Below are 19,942 nucleotides of genomic sequence, written 5' to 3'. Positions count from 1 at the left end.
GTGCTGAGAATAAGTAAATGTAGCTCAGTGGATGCATATGGGTGGAGAAAGGTGATGAAATACTAATATGTCTTTGGTCAGCGTTGGTTTGGAAGCTGCTACTGCTCAGCTGCGGGGAAGAGTGGCCTTCTACATTGTCATGTGAGTGCAAACTCCCCGCTTCATTCAGGGGATTCACGATAGATTTGCCAGGCTCACTGAAAACTGCTGGTTCACAGCCACGCCTGACTCCTCTATGTTCTCCTTGCAGGTTTCACTGCAAGACAGACACAGACACAGTGAAGCTGCCACGGGTTCCCAGAGGTCTCCAGAATCCAAGAAGACAGCATTTAAACTTCCTTCATAGACACTCCTAAACTACAGAAAATGTTAAGGGATATTTTTAAACATTGGAAAGGAGGAACGTGGAGAAATGTCTGGCCAACTCTAACATTTACTAGAAGAACAGAAATGTTACCATTGTCCACAACAAAATCATTCAGAACCTTTTTTTTCTTTTTTTTTTTTTTTTTTGAGACGGAGTCTTGCTCTGTTGCCCAGGCTGGGGTGCAGTGGCCGATCTCAGCTCACTGCAAGCTCCGCCTCCCGGGTTTACGCCATTCTCCTGCCTCAGCCTCCTGAGTAGCTGGGACTACAGGTGCCGCCACCTCACCCAGCTAGTTTTTTTTTTTTTGTATTTTTTAGTAGAGACGGGGTTTCACCGGGTTAGCCAGGATGGTCTCGATCTCCTGACCTCGTGATCCGCCCGTCTCGGCCTCCCAAAGTGCTGGGATTACAGGTTTGAGCCACCGCGCCCGGCCTAGAACCATTCTTAGGGCCAAATTTGAAGACAGCTCCAAGTGAATGGAGCAGTTTTTACTTTCTTATGAGAAATGTGACTTACAGAAAAATATATCATCACCAAAAACTTTCTTGATCAATTAAAATTTTACTTTATGAGAAACATCTCAGGCATTTAAATGGCTTAAATGAGAACATAAAAAACACCAATGTACCCATCTAACTTAATAACTAGAATATTATGATTGTAAAGGAAAAACCAAAATTACAATAATTATGGATATTATATATGTAGAAAATACAAAATAATTTACAGACCATAAAAATTAATATGAGTCTAGCAGGGCCAATGGATAAAAAATCAATGACACGAAAACAGACTGTGTTTCCATACACCAGCAACACCAACTCGGCGAACATGAAGTGCAAAGCGACTTGGCTCTCAGTAGCATCCAAAACACAAACCCCCAGGAGTAAAACCAACGAAGGCACGTGAGACCTCTACACTGAGCGCTATACAAAGGTTACTGAGGGAATATCCAAGAGTTGGAACACTCAGTGCTGTGAAACTGTGAACTCCCCAGATTTTTCTGAAGCATTAACACAGCCAATGAAACTAATGTCAAGTGTCAGCTGCAGCAGTGGAAGGTGCCCCAACAGTGCTGGCGAGACAGGGAAGCTCCCAAGGTGTCCTCCAAGACAGAAACAGAGAACCAAAGGCTAGAGAATAGCCCCCGGAGCCACACGGCCCGCAAAGCCGGGAGAGGAGCCGCACATGGCTGCTGTGCACACAGACGGTGCAGACAGTGAATCGGGCCCAGACCCCGCCGCAGACCTCGGCAGAGACAGGGCAGCTTGGAGAGAATGCATGTGAAAGAGAAAAGGGAAGGCATGAACAGCGAACCTAGAACTGATCTAAAATCACCGCCAGAGAGAAAGTCCACTTGAGGGTGAAAATACTGGAAAACGGCACATAGATCGGGGCACTGGCTACAGGAAGGGGCTGGGCACACTCACGCGCTCAAGAAGGTGGCTTTGCCAAGACAAGAGTCTGGGGGAGGGAGGATGGAAAGGGAAGTGCCCTTTGGAAACCATGTGGTATAATGGAAGGGATGTTAGAGAGAAACTCTAGGATCCCAACAGGAAAAGGAAATTGTGAAAAACTAATGACGGTCACAAAACCCTTCCCCTTACACAGGACTCCATGCAAGGACCATGCTGACTGCAGCGGTGCCCGTAACCCAGGACCCATATGTCAACCATTTTCTACAACCAGCCCTGCCCACAGAGATGCAAAGACACCGTCTTCATAAATGTAAAACAAAACAAAGTGAAAACCACCTGGGTGGAAATCTCCCTGGGACACCAGCAATGAGTGAAAAAAAATATAACAGAATCTTCCAAATGGACTTAAATGTCTTTAAACAAGCATAAGAAGGTGTGACAAGGTACTATGAATCCGAAATTCACAAACTAAGAAGAAACGTGGACCAACCATCCGGAAGAAAGCAAGCAAGGGAACAGAAATTACAAAATAAACCCAAGAAAACTACAAAACCATAGAAAATGAGGAATAATTACAACATGCCCAAGAGAGAACAGATTCAGATAAAAATGTAATAAAGGTCATTGGATAAAAGAAAAACAAACAACTCAAAGAAAGCAAATCAGATAAATAAAAAATCAATATGAACCAGAAAGTAGTGGAAATAGAAGACAAAGAAAACCCAATTTATATGTAACCAGAGATAAAGAAAAAATAAAACAGAACTAATATTTAAAACTATAACCCAACAAGTCTTTCTGAAAGCAAAGGAAGACCTGAGCTGTACACACAGAGGAACCTGACCTGGAACAATCAACTCTGCGGTTTATCCTAGTAGAAGTGTTAGACTTAAAACACAAGGAAAGGGCCGGGCGCGGTGGCTCACGCCTGTAATCCCAGAAGTTTGGGAGGCTGAGCCGGGTGGATCATGAGGTCAGGAGTTCAAGACCATCCTGGCTAACACGGTGAAACCCCGTCTCTACTAAATATACAAAAAATTAGCCAGGCGTGGTGGCAGGTGCCTGTAATCCCAGCTACTTGGGAGGCTGAGGCAGGAGAACAGCGTGAACCCGGGAGGTGGAACTTCCAGTGAGCTGAGATTGTGCCACTGTACTCCAGCCTGGGGGACAGAGCGAGACTCCATCTCAAAAAACAAACAAAAAAACACACAAGGGGCCAGGCGCGGTGGCTCAAGCCTGTAATCCCAGCACTCTGGGAGGCCAAGATTGGCGGGTCACGAGGTCAGGAGATCGAGACCATCCTGGCTAACCCGGTGAAACCCTGTCTCTACTAAAAAAAATACAAAAAACTAGCCGGGCAAGGTGGCGGGCACCTGTAGTCCCAGCTACTCAGGAGACTGAGGCAGGAGAATGGTGTGAACCCAGGAGGCGGAGCTTGCAGTGAGCTGAGATCCGGCCACTGCACTCCAGCCTGGGCGACAGAGCAAGACTCCATCTCAAAAAAAAAAAAAAACCACACACAAGGAAACAATGACCAGAGTTTCAGGCCAAAATGGTGAAATAATGTACAAGGGCCTCAGATTTCTCCAAAATAACATACATCAAGGTAATGGTAGAAGATTATTTTCAAAAGTGTGAAGGAAACATGAACCAAGGGCTTCACATCCAGTCACCTCCCTTTGGATGCCAGGTCACAATATGAGGCGGGTGCTCCCCAGAGCTGCAGGGATTCTACACCCAGAGGCATCTGCTCTGCCTTTGAAGAATTTACTGGAGCACGAACAGCAGCCAACCGGGAGATGACTGGGCAACTCCAGCAGAACTAATACGCGTGAAGATGGAGGATGTTTAATTGCAGACCTAAGAGTGACACAGAGCTGGCCACGTGCATGGCTGGTGTCAGTGGGATACCTGTGGGCGTGGTTAGTTTTATTCTTGCAGAATGGAGAGGATGCAACAGGGAGGAGGCAGGAGAGGGAGACAGGGCTGAGCAGCACTGAGGGCTCAGCAATGAAGGAAAAATTAAAGCCTATAAGCCAAATAGCAATGGATCAGATAAAAGAACAGTAGAATAAAGTCACTTTAAAATAAATAACTATAAAGGTAGAAAGCAACACTCCTTAAATACCAAAATTTTTGTAAAGACCAGAGAAATATACACCATGTAAGAAAGAAACAGCAAACACAGTAATTTGCATAATAACTATTCCATAGAATAATATGATGGTGTTGAACCCAGACATATGAGTTTTAATAATAAATGCTAATGGCCTCAACTCACCTTTTGAAAGTCAAAAGGTTTTAAATTTGACCCCCCAAAGCAAGACACAACAGCACACTCTATATATCAGAGACAAAGAATGATTTTGAAAGGGTGTGGTGAGAGGACAGAGGCCTGCCACCAACAGACAACAGAAAGAGCGCCCCTGGGTACTAGTCTGGGACCAGGAGTGCAGGGCAGCAAAGCCAGCAGACGCCCAAGTCCCTGGTAAGAATGTAGCATTTGCTGCAACCTGAGCCCATCTCACCATCTAGAGCATCCATGGATCACTCATGACGCCCAATGTGACGTAAATGCCATGTGAAAGCTGTTATACTGTATTACTTTTTTATTTGCATTACGTTATTGTTGTATTTTGTTTTTATTTTGTATTTTGTGAGATGGAGTTTTGCTCTTATTGCCCAGGCTGGAGCGTAATGGCGTGATCTCAGCTCACTGTAATCTCTGCCTCCTGGGTTCAAGCGATACTCCTGCCTCAGCCTCCTGAGTAGCTGGGATTACTGGCATGCACTAATTTTGTATTTTTAGTAGAGACGAGGTTTCTCCATGTTGGTCAGGCTGGTCTCGAACTCCTGACCTCAGGTGATCTGCCCACCTTGGCCTCCCAAAGTGCTGGGATTACAGGCGTGAGCCACCATGCCAGGTCCTGTTGTATTGTTGTTTTCATTGTCTTTTTCTCTGATATTTTTCATCTACCAGCGGATGCAGAGGGTGGACTGTGAGCAGGTGGTGGTAAGGCTGTCACAGCAGTTACAGCCCATTTGCGGGGGTGACAAGGACACACTCCACTACCCTCCTGGATGCTGGAGTCACAGCCTAACGTGGAGGCAGAGCTGTGTCAGTACCGTCACACAAATGGCAGACCAAGGCTCTTTAGGAAGCAAAATCTACAGGAAACGAGAGGTGTCAGGGATGGAAACACACTGGTAATAGGAGAATTTAATATAAAAAGAGACAAAAAGTAAGTAGAGATATAGAAGGACTCAATAACATAATCAATGGAGTATGAGAATATATCAACAGCTACACCCAATAGACAACACAGCCTCCCCTGAAGCTCACATGGAATGTCCACACACCTGACGATTAGTTTACCACAGAGAGAGAAATATAAATAACACACTGTCATCAAAATGTGATAAAACACAGAACTACTGCAGGAATATACCAGGAAAGCCGAGTGAAACCAGACCCTTTGAAGGAAGCGGATTGCTCCTGCAGGACCCAGGAGACACCCCAAATACCATGAGTGCCCAAGCTGTGAAAGTAGGAAAGGGGGGATCATCTGCCCCCAAACACACACCCTCACTGGGGAACCTGAAGATCTAGCTCATAAGAGAAGGATTTGACCTTCACTGGGAAAACACAGGAAGAAGGAAATCTCCAGCTGAACTTTGTAACAATTTGAACTGATTAAGAAGTCTCCTGGGCCGGCGGCGGTGGCTCAAGCCTGTAATCCCAGCACTTTGGGAGGCCGAGACAGGCAGATCACGAGGTCAGAAGATCGAGACCATCCTGGCTAACACAGCAAAACCCCATCTCTACTAAAAAAAAAAAAATACAAAAAACAAAAAAAAAAACAAAAAAAAAATTAGCTGGGCGTGGTGGCGGCGCCTGTGGTCCCGGCTACTTGGGAGGCTGAGGCAGGAGAATGGCGTGAACCCGGGAGGCGGAGTTTGCAGTGAGCTGAGATCCAGCCACTGCACTCCAGCCTGGGCCACAGAGCAAGACTCTGTCTCAAAAAAAAAAAAAGTCGTCTCCTGGCCAGAAGTTGGGGGAGGGCATGAATCTGGTGTACAGACTCCACAGGGTGGGGAAGCATGAAGTCCTACCTGTTTTCACACCTGGGAGGCAGGCAGCCTGGGGCAAGTTCTCAGCCCTGCTCGCCCACTGCCTGGAAACAGACTCGGTGCTGTTGGCGGGTGGGGGGCACGGTGGGAGTGAGACTAACCCTTTGGGTTGTGTGGGAGCTGGGTGAGGCCTCTGCCAGCTTTTCTCCACTTCCCTGATAACTTGCATGACACAGCAGAGGCAGCCATAATCCTCCTAGGAGCATAACTCCATTGACCTGTGAACCTCACCCCCATCCCCCACAGCAGCCACAGCAAGACCTGAGCTCAGACATGCCAGCCTCACTCCCACCTGATGGTCCTTCCCTACCCACTGTGGTAGCTGAAGACAAACAGCATATACTCTTGGGAGTTCTAGGGCCCCGCCCACCAGCAGAGCCTCTCCATCCCACCACAGCCCATGCTCTCTGGAAAGCGCCACCTTCTGGCAGGAGGCCAACCAGCATGAAAATAGTGCTTTAAACAACCAAAACTAAAGACCCTCACAGAGTTCATTTCAGCTCCTGCCAACTCCACCAGCGCAGGCGGTGGTATCCATGGCTGAGAGACCTGAAAATGGTTCACATTGTCTGAGCAGACAACCCCCAGTACAAGCCTGGAGCCTGGTAGACTTGCTGGGTGGCTAGATCCAGAAAAGAGAAAACAATCGCTACAGTTGGGCTCTCAGGAAGCCACCTCCATAGGAAGGAGGCGAGAGTACTACATCAAGGGAACACCCCGTGAGTCAAAAGACTCTGAATGGCAGCCTTGAGCCCCAGATCTTCCCTCTGACATAGCCTGCCCCAATGAGAAGGAACCAGGAAAACAATTCTGATAATATGACAGAACAAGGTTCCTTAACCACCCCCCAAAAATCACACTAGCTCACCAGCAATGGACCCAAACCAAGAAATCCCTGATTTACCTGAAAAACAATTCAGAAGGTCAATTATTAAGGTAATCAAGGAGGCGACAGAGAAAAGTGAAGTCCAATTCAGGGAAATCAAAAGACGATACAAGAAATGAGAGGAGAAATCTTCAGTGAAATATAGCATAAATAAAAAACAACCACAACTTCAGGAAATAAAGAACACACTTAGAGAAATGCAAAATGTCTGGAAAGTCTCAGCAGTAGAATCGAACAAGCAGAAGAAAGAACTCAGAGCTCAAAGACAAGGTTTCTAAATTAGCCCAATCGAACAAAGACAAGGAAAAAATAATTTAAAAAAATGAACAAAGCCTCCAAGAAGTTTGGGATTATGTTAAATGCCCAAACCTAAGAATAACTGGCATTCCTGAGGAAGAAGACAAATCTAAAAGTTTGGAAAACATATTTGGGGGAATAATCAAGGAAAACTTCCCCAGCCTTGCTAGAGACCTAGACCCCCAGATACAAGAAGCTCAAAGAACACCTGGGAAAGTAATCACAAAAGGATAATTGCCTAGGTACATTGTCATCAGGTTATCTAAAGTCAAGATGAAGGTAAGAATCTTAAAAGCTATGGGGCAAAAGTACCAGGTAACCTATAAAGGAAAACCTATCAGATTAACAGCAGATTTCTCAGCAGAAACCCTATAAGCTAGAAGGGACTGGGGCTGTATTTTCAGTCTTCTTAGGCAAAACAATCATCAGCAAAGAATTTTGTATCCAGTGAAATTAAGCTTCATAAATGAAGGAAAGATACAGCCTTTTTCAGACAAACAAATGCTAAGAGAACTCACCACTACCAAGATGGCACTAAAAGAACTGCTAAAAGGAGCTCTAAATCCTGAAACAAACTCTAGAAACACATCAAAACAGAACCTCTTTAAAATATAAATTTCATAGGACCTATAAAACAAAAATATAATTTAAAAAATCAAGGTATACAGCCAACAAATAGCACGATGAATGGAATAGTATCTCACATCTCAATACTAATGTTGAATGTAAATTGCCTAAATACTCCACTTAAAAGGTACAGAATTGCAGAATGGTAAGAATTTGCCAATCAAGTATCTGCTGCCTTCAAGGGACTCACCTAACACATAAGGACTCACATAAACTTAAGGTAAAGGGGTGGAAAAAGACATTCCATGCAAATGGACACCAATAGTGATCAGGACTGGCTGTTCTTATAAAAGACAAAACAAACTTTAAGGCAAGAGCAGTTAAAAAAGACAAAGAGGGACATTATATAATGACAAAAGGCCCTGTCCAACAGGAAAATATCACAATACTAAATATATGTCCACCTAACACTGGAGCTTCCAAATTTATAAAACAATTACTACTAGACCTAAGAAATGGAATAGACAGCAACACTGTAATAGTGGGAGACTTCCATACTCCACTGACAGCACTAGACGGGTCATCAAGACAGAAAGTCAACAAAGAAACAATGAATTTAAACTATAACTTGGACCAAATGGACTTAACAGATATTTGTAGAACACTCTCCCCAACAACTGCAGAATATACATTCTATTCATCAGCACATGGAACTTTCTCCAAGATAGACCATACGATAGGCCACAAAACAAGTCTTACTAAATTTAAGAAAATCAAAATTATATCAAGTACTTTAGACTACAGGGGAATAAGACTGGAAATCAACTCCAAAAGGAACCTTTGAAACCAGGAAAGTACATGGAAATTAATAAACTTGCTTCTGAATGATCATTGGGTGAACAATGAAATCTAGATGGGAATTAAAAAATTCTTTGAACTGAATGATAATAGTGATGCAACATATCAAAACCTCTGGGATACAGCAAAGGCGGTGCTAAGAGGAAAGGTCATAGCCTTAAATGCCTACATCAAAAGATCTGAAAGAACACAAATAAATAGACGATACGGCCGGGCGCGGTGGCTCAAGCCTGTAATCCCAGCACTTTGGGAGGCCGAGACGGGCGGATCATGAGGTCAGGAGATCGAGACCATCCTGGCTAATACGGTGAAACCCCGTCTCTACTAAAAAATACAAAAAACTAGCCGGGCGAAGTGGCGGGTGCCTGTAGTCCCAGCTACTCGGGAGGCTGAGGCAGGAGAATGGCGTGAACCCGAGAGGAGGAGCTTGCAGTGAGCTGAGATCCGGCCACTGCACTCCAGCCTGGGTGACAGAGCAAGACTCCGTCTCAAAAAAAATAATAATAATAAAAATAAATAAATAGACGATCCAAGGTTACACCTCAAGGAAATGGAGAAACAAGAACAAACCACACCCAAACCAACAGAAGAAAGGAAATAACCAAAATCAGAGCAGAATTACATAAAATTGAAACCAAAAAAACAAAAGATATATGAAACAAAAAGCTAGTCCTTTGAAAAGATAAATAAAATGGATAAACCATTAGCAAGATTAACCAAAAGAAGACAGAAAATCCAAAGAAGCTCAATTAGAAATGAAATGGAAGATATTACAACCTATACCACAGAAATACAAAAGAGCATTCAAGGCTACTATGCACATAACTAGAAAACTTGAGGAGATGGATAAATTCCTGGAAGGATACAACCCTCCTAGCTTAAATCAGGAAGAATGAGAAACCCCGAAAAGACCAATAACAAGCAGCATGATTGAAATGGTACTAAAAAATTACCAACAGAAACGTCCAGGAACAGCTGAATTTTACCAGACATTCAAAGAAGAATTGGCAACAATTCTATTGACATTATTTTATAAGAGAGAGAGAAAGATGGAATCCTCCCTAAATCATCCTGTGAAGCCAGTATCACCCTAATACCAAAACCAAGACAGGACATGACAAAGAAAGAAAACCACAGACCAATATCCCTGATGAACACAGATGCAAAAATCCTTAACAACATACTAGCTAACCAAAGCTAACAGTATATTTAAAAGATAATCCATCATGATCAAGTGGGTTTCATACCAGGGATGCAAGGACGGTTTAAAATATGCAAGTCAATAAACGTGATATACCACATAAACAGAATCAAAAACAAAAATCACATGATCATCTCAATAGATGCAGAAAAAGCATTGGACAAAATCTATTATCCCTTTATGATTAAAACTCTTAGCAAAATCAGTGTACAAGGGACATATCTCAAGGTAATAAAAGCCATGTATGACAAACCCACAGCCAACATAATACCGAATGAGGAAAAGTTGAAAGCATTTTCTCTGAGAACTGGAACAAGACAAGGTTGCCCACTCTCACCACTTCTATTGGCACTGGATGGAAGCCCTAGCCAGAGCAATCAGACAAGAGAGAAATAAAGGGCGTCCAAATTGGTAAAAAAGAAGTCAAACTGTTGCTGTTTGTTGATGATATGATTGTATACCTAGAAAACCCTAAAGACGCTTCCAAAAAGCTCCTAGAGCTGATAAATGAATTCAGCAGTTTCAGGATTCAAAATGAATGTACACAAATCAGTAGCTCTGCTATACAACAACAGCTACCAAGCTGAAAATCAAATCAAGATCTCAACCCCTTTCAAAATAGCAATAAATAAATAAAAATAAGTAAGTAAAATAATTAGGAATATACCTAACAAGGAGGTAAAAGATCTCTACAAAGAAAACTACAAAACACTGCTGGAAGAAATCATAGATGACACAAACAAATGGAAACACATCCCATGCTCATGGATGGGTAGAATCAATATTGTGAAAATGACCATACTGCCAAAAGCAATCTACAAACTCAGTGCAATTCCCACCAAAATACCACCATCATTCTTCACAGAACTAGAAAAAAAAAGTCCTAAAATTCATATGGAACCAAAAAGGAGCATGCAAAGCCAAAGCAATACTAAGCAAAAAGAACAAATCTGGAGGCATCACATTACCTGATTTCAAACTATGCTATAATGCTATATTCACCAAAGAAGCACGGTACTGGTATAAAAATATGCACATAGACCAATGGAACAGAATAGAGAACTAAGAATCAACCCAAATACTTATAACCAACTGATTTTTGACAAATCAAACAAAAACATAAAGTGGGGAAATGACACCCTATTCAACAAACAGTGCTGGGATAGCTGGCTAGCCACATGTAGAAAATGAAACTGGATCCTCATCTCTCACCTTATATAAAAATCAACTCAAGATGGATCAAGGACTTGAATCTAAGACCTAAAACTGTAAAAATTCTAGAAGATAACATCGGAAAAACCCTTCTAGACACTGGCTTAGGCAAAGAATTCATGACCAAGAACCAAAAAGCAAATGCAATAAAAATGAAGATAAATTGCTGGGACTTAATTAAACTAAAGAGTGTCTGCACGGCAAAAGGAACAGTCAGCAGAGTAAACAGACAACCCACAGAGTGGGAGAAAATCTCCACAATCTATACATCTGACAAAAGATTAATATCCAGAATCTATAATAGACTCAAACAAATTAGCAAGAAAAAAATATGAACAATCCCATCAAAAAGTGGGCTAACAACACGAATAGACAATTCTCAAAAGAAGATACACAAATGGCAAACAAACATATGAAAAAATGCTCAACATCACTAATGACCAGGGAAATACAAATCAAAACCACAATGTGATACCACCTTACTCCCTCGAGAAGGGCCATAAGCAAAAAATCAAAAAATAACAGATGTTGGCATGGATGTGGCGAAAAGAGAACACTTCTACACTGCTGGTGGAAATGTAAACTAGTACACTCTCTATGGAAAACAGTGTGGAGATTCCTTAAAGAACTAAAAGTGGAACTGCCATTTGATCCAGCAATCCCACTACTGGTATCTACGCAAAGGAAAGTAAGTCATTATTCAAAAAAGCTACTTGCACACCTATGTTTACAGCAGCACAATTCACAACTGCAAAAATGTAGAAGCAACCCAGGTGCCCATCAATCAACAAGTGGATAAAGGAACTGCGGCGTATGTACATACATGATGGAATACACTCAGCCATAAGAAGGAATGGATAAGGAACTGTGGCGTATGTACATACATGGTGGAATACACTCAGCCATAAGAAGGAATGGATAAGGAACTGCGGCGTATGTACATACATGATGGAATACACTCAGCCATAAGAAGGAATGGATAAAGGAACTGCGGCGTATGTACATACATGATGGAATACACTCAGCCAGAAGAAGGAATGGATAAGGAACTGTGGCGTATGTACATACATGATGGAATACACTCAGCCATAAGAAGGAATGGATAAGGAACTGCGGCGTATGTACATACATGATGGAATACACTCAGCCATAAGAAGGAATGGATAAAGGAACTGCGGCGTATGTACATACATGATGGAATACACTCAGCCAGAAGAAGGAATGGATAAAGGAACTGTGGCGTATGTACATACATGATGGAATACACTCAGCCATAAGAAGGAATGGATAAAGGAACTGCGGCGTATGTACATACATGATGGAATACACTCAGCCAGAAGAAGGAATGGATAAAGGAACTGTGGCGTATGTACATACATGATGGAATACACTCAGCCATAAGAAGGAATGAATTAATGGCATTCACGGTAACCTGCATGGGATTGGAGACTATTATGCTAAGTGAAGTAACTCAGGAGCAGAAAACCAAACATCGTATGTTTTCACGCATAAGTGGCAGCTAAGCTATGAGGACACAAAAGCATAAGAATGATACAATGGACTTTGGGGACTTGGGGGAAAGTGTGGGAAGGGGGTGAGGGATAAAAGACTACAAATTGGGCTGGGCGTGGTGGCTCACGCCTGTAATCTCAGCACTTTCGGAGGCCAAGGCAGGCGGATCATGAGGTCAAGAGATTGTGACCACCCTGGCCAACATGGTGAAACCCCATCTCCACTAAAAGTACAAAAAAAAATTAGCAGGGCGTGGTGGCGTGCACCTGTAGTTCCAGCTACTTGGGAGGCTGAGGCAGGAGAATCGCTTGAACCCAGGAGATGGAGGTTTCAGTGAGCTGAGATTGCGCCACTGCACTCTAGCCTGGTGACAGAGCGAGACTCCGTCTCAAAAAAAAAAAAAAAAAAAAAAAAAAAAAGACTACAAATCTTTACTGCTTGGGTGATGGATACACCAAAATCTCACCAATCACCACTAAAGAACTTACTCATGTAACAACAACAACAACAAAAAACTTGATAAAACTGAAAATATTAGCAACCCTTTTAAAGAAGTTCCTTTAACTTGAAAATTTCAAGGCTATTTTAAAAAAATTGCCATAAAAAGGGAAATACACATAAAAATTACAGAAGTACTAAAATACTGGTAAATAAAGCAATGCATTTCAGATTATTTAATGCATTGAAATTGGTGAACAGAAGAAAACCCAAACTCTGAAATATTTTTACCAGCCAGAAGTAAAGAATGAACACAAGTATATTTACTTGGCACCATAAAGACTGGTATAAGCAACAAAGAGAATAAAAAAAGCATAAAGAAAAAATTTTAAATGTAAAAATTAATAAGGTGAAGAATAGAAAAATAATACATCTAAATAGTAAATCAAAATACTTTTTAAAAAATAACATACTACAAAGACAAATATATCGTGTATCTGGACAGCCCCAGATAGTTTAATCAAGAAAAAAGGCAGAAAGGACACATATACAAAATAGTAAAATTTTTTAAAAAGGGAAAATTATTAAAAGGGAAAAACCATAAAAAATAAACTACTTTTCAGACCTCTATAGGAATGAATTTACCTCTATAGGAATGAATTGATATGCTTTACTTTTTTAAATTAATTAATTTCTTTATTTATTTTGAAATGGAGTTTCACTCTTGTCACCCAGGCTGGAGTACAATGGCATGATCTTGGCTCACTGCAACCTCGCCTCCCAGGTTCAAGCGATTCTCCTGCCTCAGCCTCCTGAGTAGCTGGGATTACAGGTGCGCACTACCATGCCTGGCTAATTTTTGTATATATTTTGTTTTTATTAGAGACGGTTTTCACCATGTTGGCCAGGCTGGTCTCAAACTCTTGACCTCCGGTGATCTACCCGCCTTGATCTCCCAGTGTGCTGGAATTACAGGCGTGAGCCACTGCACCTGGCCCTGAATTTATCTTGTTACTAGTGAAAAGATAATTTACTAGGAAAATTAAGTTTAAAGAAATTGATTCCACTGGGTTTATGTAGTTTAGTGTATTCAATTCTGTAGAAACAAAACAAAAACGTATCAACAAAATGTGCCACAGAAGTCCCCGGTCAAGGCAGATTCACAGAGAAAGTCTAGTAAAACTTCAAAAATCTAATAGTCCCAATATTCCAAAAAAAGAAAAATTCTTCCAGAGCACTGAAATGAAGGAAAACATCCCAATTCTATGAAGCAAGTGTGACCTTGACACCTAAATCTGATAAAGACGGGAAGAAAAGGAATGCACAGACTGGCCACCTGCGAACCTTGACACAAACCTTCTAGCTGTATTATCGGTGCGTGAAGAATGTAATTCCACACAAAGAAAGACACAATATGGCCAGTGATCTATTCCAGTTTCAATATTAGGAAATCATTAATATGTTTGATCGAATTAAGATATCTAAGGAAAAAAATCATTTGATTACTTGCATAAATGCTGAAAAAACCTTTGATGAATGTTAACATCCATTTCTCATAAAACGTTCTGGATGATAATTATGAACAGACACTTTCTTGACGTGATTCCATAAATACACACGTGCACATGATCAGTGTCTTTATTGAGGCGTACATGGTATCTACACGCGTGACATTCACATGTATACCCTCTAAGTGCCTCAGCCCTAAAGACAGTGTCTCACCAAATGGGCAAGAAGAAAGAGTTCAGTGGAACCGGATATGATGAGACCATGCTTTCACATACACCAATAATCAAGGACTTAAACGTAAGACCTGAAACTATAAAAATTCTAGAAGACAACATCAGAAAAAACATTCTAGACATTGGCTTAGGCAAAGATTTCATGACCAAGAACCCAAAAGCAAACGCAATAAAAACAAAGATAAATAGCTGGGACTTAAACTAAATAATAACCAGTTAGAAGATAGAATGATAACTCGGTTTACAACACCAGAATGGGAGATACAATTGTTTAGGGCTGAATTTAACAGAAGACGCACCACAGGAGCGTGGAAAGAATCTTCTCCAGGAAGGACGAGCTTAGAGCAGGATGCGCCTGGAACCTGTTGGGTAAAATGTAAGAAAGTGCTCAGAGGAGGATGGGGCCTGGCAGGAGGACACGGCTGAAACCTGCCTCACCTGGGACAGCTGCAGCCCCAGATGACGTCAGGACAGGAGACAGGACACGTTATGAAGAGGGAGAGAGACCCTGACAGTCGGAATGTCGACTGAGAAACGTGCATACGAGGAATAGTGTTACTGAAACAAAACAAACAACAACAACAACAACAACAACACCACCACCATCTGAACAACAATCAATAATAATTGATTCAGGCAGGATTAATTAATGGATGCTAAAATAGGGCTGAATCTGAGGCATAAGAGAGTAAGAACATGGTTTCCTACATCCCTGCACAAAACACTATTGATCACAAATGCAAAAATGATCATTCATAGTGGGGAATCCGGCAGACGTCACCCGAACCAAACTGTCAAATTAACATCAACAGTAATGGGGCATTATGGGAATAATTAGAGAAATGTAAATACAAATTATGGGTTACAAAATAGCACTGGATCAATATGAATTTCCTGATTTTGATTTTTGGACTCTGGTTATGTAAGAAAACAGCTTTGCTTTTGAGAAATACAGGACGAAATATCTGAGGTTAAAGGAGCATCATGTCTGCAATGGACTCTGCAATGATTCAGGACCCGTATACTTATGTGTGTCTATATTGAAATAGAGTGAGAGAGAGACGGAGGTTGAGAGGCAGGTGGGAGGCAGAGGAGACCGAACTCGCTTGGAATTACAAGATGGAATTAGAACCCTTGGAGATCTGGATCGGGGATGCTCTCCGGTGCTTTCTTCTAGAATTGTTATTCTTTTGCCTTTCATATTTGATCTGAAATCCAACTGGAATTGATCTTTATGTGCTGTGAAGTAAATATAAAGGTTTACTCCTTGCACGTGGATATCTAGTGGACCCGGCTCCATTTATTAAAAAGACCAAACTTTCCACACTCCCTGGTGCCGCCCACAGGACTGTGCACCTGTCTCTGGACGCTCCTTGGTCGTTTGATTGTTTCTCTGCACCGACGCCTCCACACACACCACACACCTCTGAGTCATTTTACAAATTTTTGATCTTTTATTTTGACCAATGTCAGACTGGCAGACACACCGCGCGACAGTGGAGAATCCCCGTGCACGCCAGTCCTTCCCTCGCACGCTGTGGGTTGCTGGGTTGAGGCTGTCCCTGATGTGCACGGGCCCTCTGGGCATCCCTGGCCGTGTCTGCCACAGTCCGTCCTTCACGCTGCCCGGGCGCACTTGTGGCCAGGTTGCATCTCCTCTGCCCTGCGGCTGACTTCAGCGTCACAGCCGAGCGATCCTTACTGGCTAACCCATGGCTCCCGTGTCAGCCCTGGGGTCTTCAGCAGATTCACCAGCTCCCTCCTTTGCTATCAATCCCGACACCCAGCAGGGTCCCAGGGAGCATGCACCGTGGGACACTGCATGAGGGCAGCTTCCCAGTGACCGTCGGTCCCAAGGCCGCGTGGGCAGCAGCTCCCGTGCACTGAGGACTGTGGGCTGACGAGCGGCCCCTGCCATCCCACGCAGGCCGCAGCCTCCACGGCCAGAAGCCACCTGCAGGCAGAGCTCCTGAGGTCAGTCATAACCGGACACAGATCAGGGCCCCAGAGGCCAAATCCCGCCTCTCCGGGTGGGTGGGGTCCACGCTGCCAAAGCGTTCACTTCGCCCTGACCTCTATGTCCAGGGAACATGGGCGGTGCAGCCCCGGGTGTCCGAGGACTGAGGCTGGCCTGCTCTGCAGATAGGGCTCCTGGTCTCGCAGCCTCAGCCTCGGCTCCATGAGGAGACCGCAGCCCCTGCAGGCCCCACAGGCCCCACACACTCTGCAGGCCCCGAAGGCCTCCCCTACAGGTTACTTCCAGACTCGCACCTTCCTGGGCACTGACCAGCAGCTGCCCACCTGCTGGCGGTTCCTGCTCATCCTCGCCGAAGGGACACGTGTGGTGTCTAGGGAAACGTGTCCTTCCACACCTGCTTCAGGACCGGGGTCCGGCTGTGTGCACTGCTCTGCCCTTGGGGGGCGGGGTGGGGGGCACATTCCTTTGCCCCACTCAGGAGCATCTCTGGGGTGGACATGGCTGTGGCCGACAGGGCTCTGCCTCTCCTGCACCAGGACTTGTCCAAGCCCTTGGGCCACCTTTGCATCCATCCTGAGTCCCCAGCTCCTTCAGCAATGGGTCGCTGCTGTGCTCACCCAAATCCACGAGTTGATGGGCCCACAAAAGCCCGGCCCGCAATGGGCAGGGGTAGGTGCCCAGGTAATTGACGCCCTGTGGCTGCCTCCAGAGTCCTTCCCACTGGTTTTCTCATCGGGCTAGCGTGGCCTCTTCCCTGAGCTGCCAGGACAGTGCTCTGAGGTGGCCTCACAGACGGAGTGGGTCAGCACGGCCGGGGCGAGATGCAGAGGGATTTCAAGGGCCCTTCCCTACTGATGTTGAGAAAAACGTTTTGCTGAATCAAGAGCCACTGTTTTAGTAAAGGCACCGCACCTATCACACCGCTCTGATGAGGCCCCTTAATTTAATCTTCAGGATCCCCCATCTTCCAGCATCGTCGGTTTTGATTTTTCAGGCGCCCTATCAGTGATTTCAGGGGGAAATGATTGAGACCACCGCCTGCCATTCTTCAGGTCTGCAAGGGTGGCGGGGGTCTCCTCACTGCTCCTGGGAGACGCTGCTCTGCGTTTAGTTTCTGGGGAGGGGAGGGGCTGTTTCAGGAGCTTCCATGTGGGTCTTCTCACCGTGAGGTTTCTACTGCGCAGGTCAAGGGGCCTTGGTGGGCTCTTCCGGCAGGTGCACGCTCATTCCAGCGATTCTCAGGGACAAAAGAAAATACTGAAAGGAACGGAGAGGGGACCAAGCTCCACTCACTGCCTGGCTGCAGATGCCCACCCTCAGCGGGCCCAGGTGGTGTTTCCAATCCCAGTCGGCATCACACGGACCCTGTAAGACCCAGCAACTGTAGGGCACTGGCTGGGGCTCTCGGCTTCCCTGGTTGGGGTGGGGGTGGCTCACGCTTACTGGGCATCACAAGGGCCTTCCTGTGTCACTGGATCCTGCGTCCAAGACTGGACGAGGGCTCAGGATCCTCCACTGCAGCCTCCAGGTCCCCAGGCTGACCCTTTCTGCCTGCAAGTCCAGCAGGACGGTCATGGGCCGCCCTTTTTCCTTACCTCCTCTGGGTCCACCAACCGTCCTGCGGCCCCTCTGACCCTGGCCTGGCCACCACCCTGGCCGGGCCCCCTGGGAGAGGGTGCGTCCACATGGCTCCTAGGCTACGGGATTCCATAATCTAAATTGCTCCTGTGGCATTTAGCCCTGCAGCTGCATCCCTGCCCACCAGCCTGGCCTTCCCAGCAGGCCAGGGCCGCCCTGACTGGTGCCCTCTGCCCGTCCTGGAGACCACGGTCAGGAGGTGGGTCCTTGGGAAGTCGCCCGATTCCAGCGTGTGTTCTGGTCTGGGTCTCCCGTCCCTTCCCAGTCTCAGGGACTTGGCTCCAGCACGGCATTCCCCACGGTAGATCAGCACGGTTTTCTGTAAAGGGCCGGATGGTAAGAATTTCAGGCTTTCAGACCACAGGGTCCCTGTCTTGACTCAACCCAGCCGTGGGACTGAGAGCAGCCGTAGTAAAACGTGAAGGAAGAATGCGGCTGAGTGCCAGGAGAACTTTGGAAGATCAGGTTGCGGACAGGACTTGGTTCACAGGCCAGAGTTTGCTAACCTCTGCCTGAGGCCTTCACTGCCGCTGTCTCTGACACGTGCATTTCCGCAGATCTTTCAAATTCTTTCAGAATATTCTTAAACTGATGTGTTCCAGCTTTTGTTCATGCCAGGTGAGCAAATGAAAACCTTGCAGTTACAACCGTGAGATCATTTCTGAGTGAACTGATTCCTAAGCTTGTAGACATTCTGTAGCCAAATAAATCATATTGACCAAATTGTGTGTTTTTTTAAGTGATTTTGGTGTTCATGGCCCATATTAAAAGTCTAATAAAAATACAGTATCTGAAGCATTTGAGCTATATGAAATATTTTTTATTGGTGATAAACATTAAAATATGAATCTAGAGATTTGAAAATTCTCACTTTATAAATATTGTCTTGTAAATAAAAACATAAAATCAACGGGGATTCCAGTATTATCCTCAAATATAATAAGCTTTCTGATTTCACATATTGTCTACATATGTGAGGCAATTCCCTTGTTTAGCCATTTTGAAGATCATTTTTAAGCCCTTGATGCTCTGTATTTCCAGAGTGTGGGCCACACTGAGAGATACTTTTCATGTAAACATCCATAAGTCAGACCAGCAGCTTCATCAGATCACGTGGGACAACTCCCATGGGTCCAGCAGTATTTATGCGGGACTTCTCAGAGCCTTTGCTGTGAAAGCACGCACTACGCCTTTCAGAGGTGACACCAAGGATGTGTCACCCCCAACACCCAGGTGATCGTGGACCTGAGGACATGTCACCCCCAACACCCAGGTGATTGTGGATCTGAGGACGTGTCATCCCCAACACCCAGGTGATCGTGGATCTGAGGACGTGTCACCCCCAACACCCAGGTGATCGTGGACCTGAGGACATGTCACCCCCGACACCTGGGTGATCGTGGACCCGTTGGTAGTTGAGAGTGTTGGAGGCCACACTTTGGAAATTGGTTTAGAAAATATGTCCTGTCCACATGAGATTACTTAAATGGACTAAATTAGGTTGAATTTAAACCTTTTAATCCTTTAATGAGGTTATCTTATTGAAGAAATAAAATGTGCATGATTTGTGATAAATTTTTCACAACGAACCAATGAAGTGTTGACAGATGAAATGACGTGATATGTGGGTTTTCTCCACAATCACTGGGATGGGGTGACGAGGTGGGCATATCTACGGCCAAAAGCTGGCCGTGGGC

At 44.5% G+C, this 19,942-nt stretch overlaps 2 protein-coding genes across 2 annotated transcripts in view; both read right to left on the bottom strand.

Moving 5' to 3' along the window:
* Positions 1–19,942, bottom strand: part of LOC126932803 (contactin-associated protein-like 4) — an 84,395-nt gene that overhangs the window by 41,902 nt on the left and 22,551 nt on the right. The gene's annotated exons all lie outside the window — the stretch shown is intronic.
* THAP4 (THAP domain containing 4) overlaps positions 1–19,942 on the bottom strand; it is a 691,437-nt gene that overhangs the window by 662,821 nt on the left and 8,674 nt on the right. The window lies entirely within an intron of this gene.

Source organism: Macaca thibetana, chromosome 12 (genome assembly GCF_024542745.1).
Source record: "Macaca thibetana thibetana isolate TM-01 chromosome 12, ASM2454274v1, whole genome shotgun sequence".
Taxonomy (NCBI): domain Eukaryota; kingdom Metazoa; phylum Chordata; class Mammalia; order Primates; family Cercopithecidae; genus Macaca; species Macaca thibetana.
Note: the sequence above shows the minus strand (reverse complement) of the source record. Positions and strands in the feature narration are given on the sequence as shown.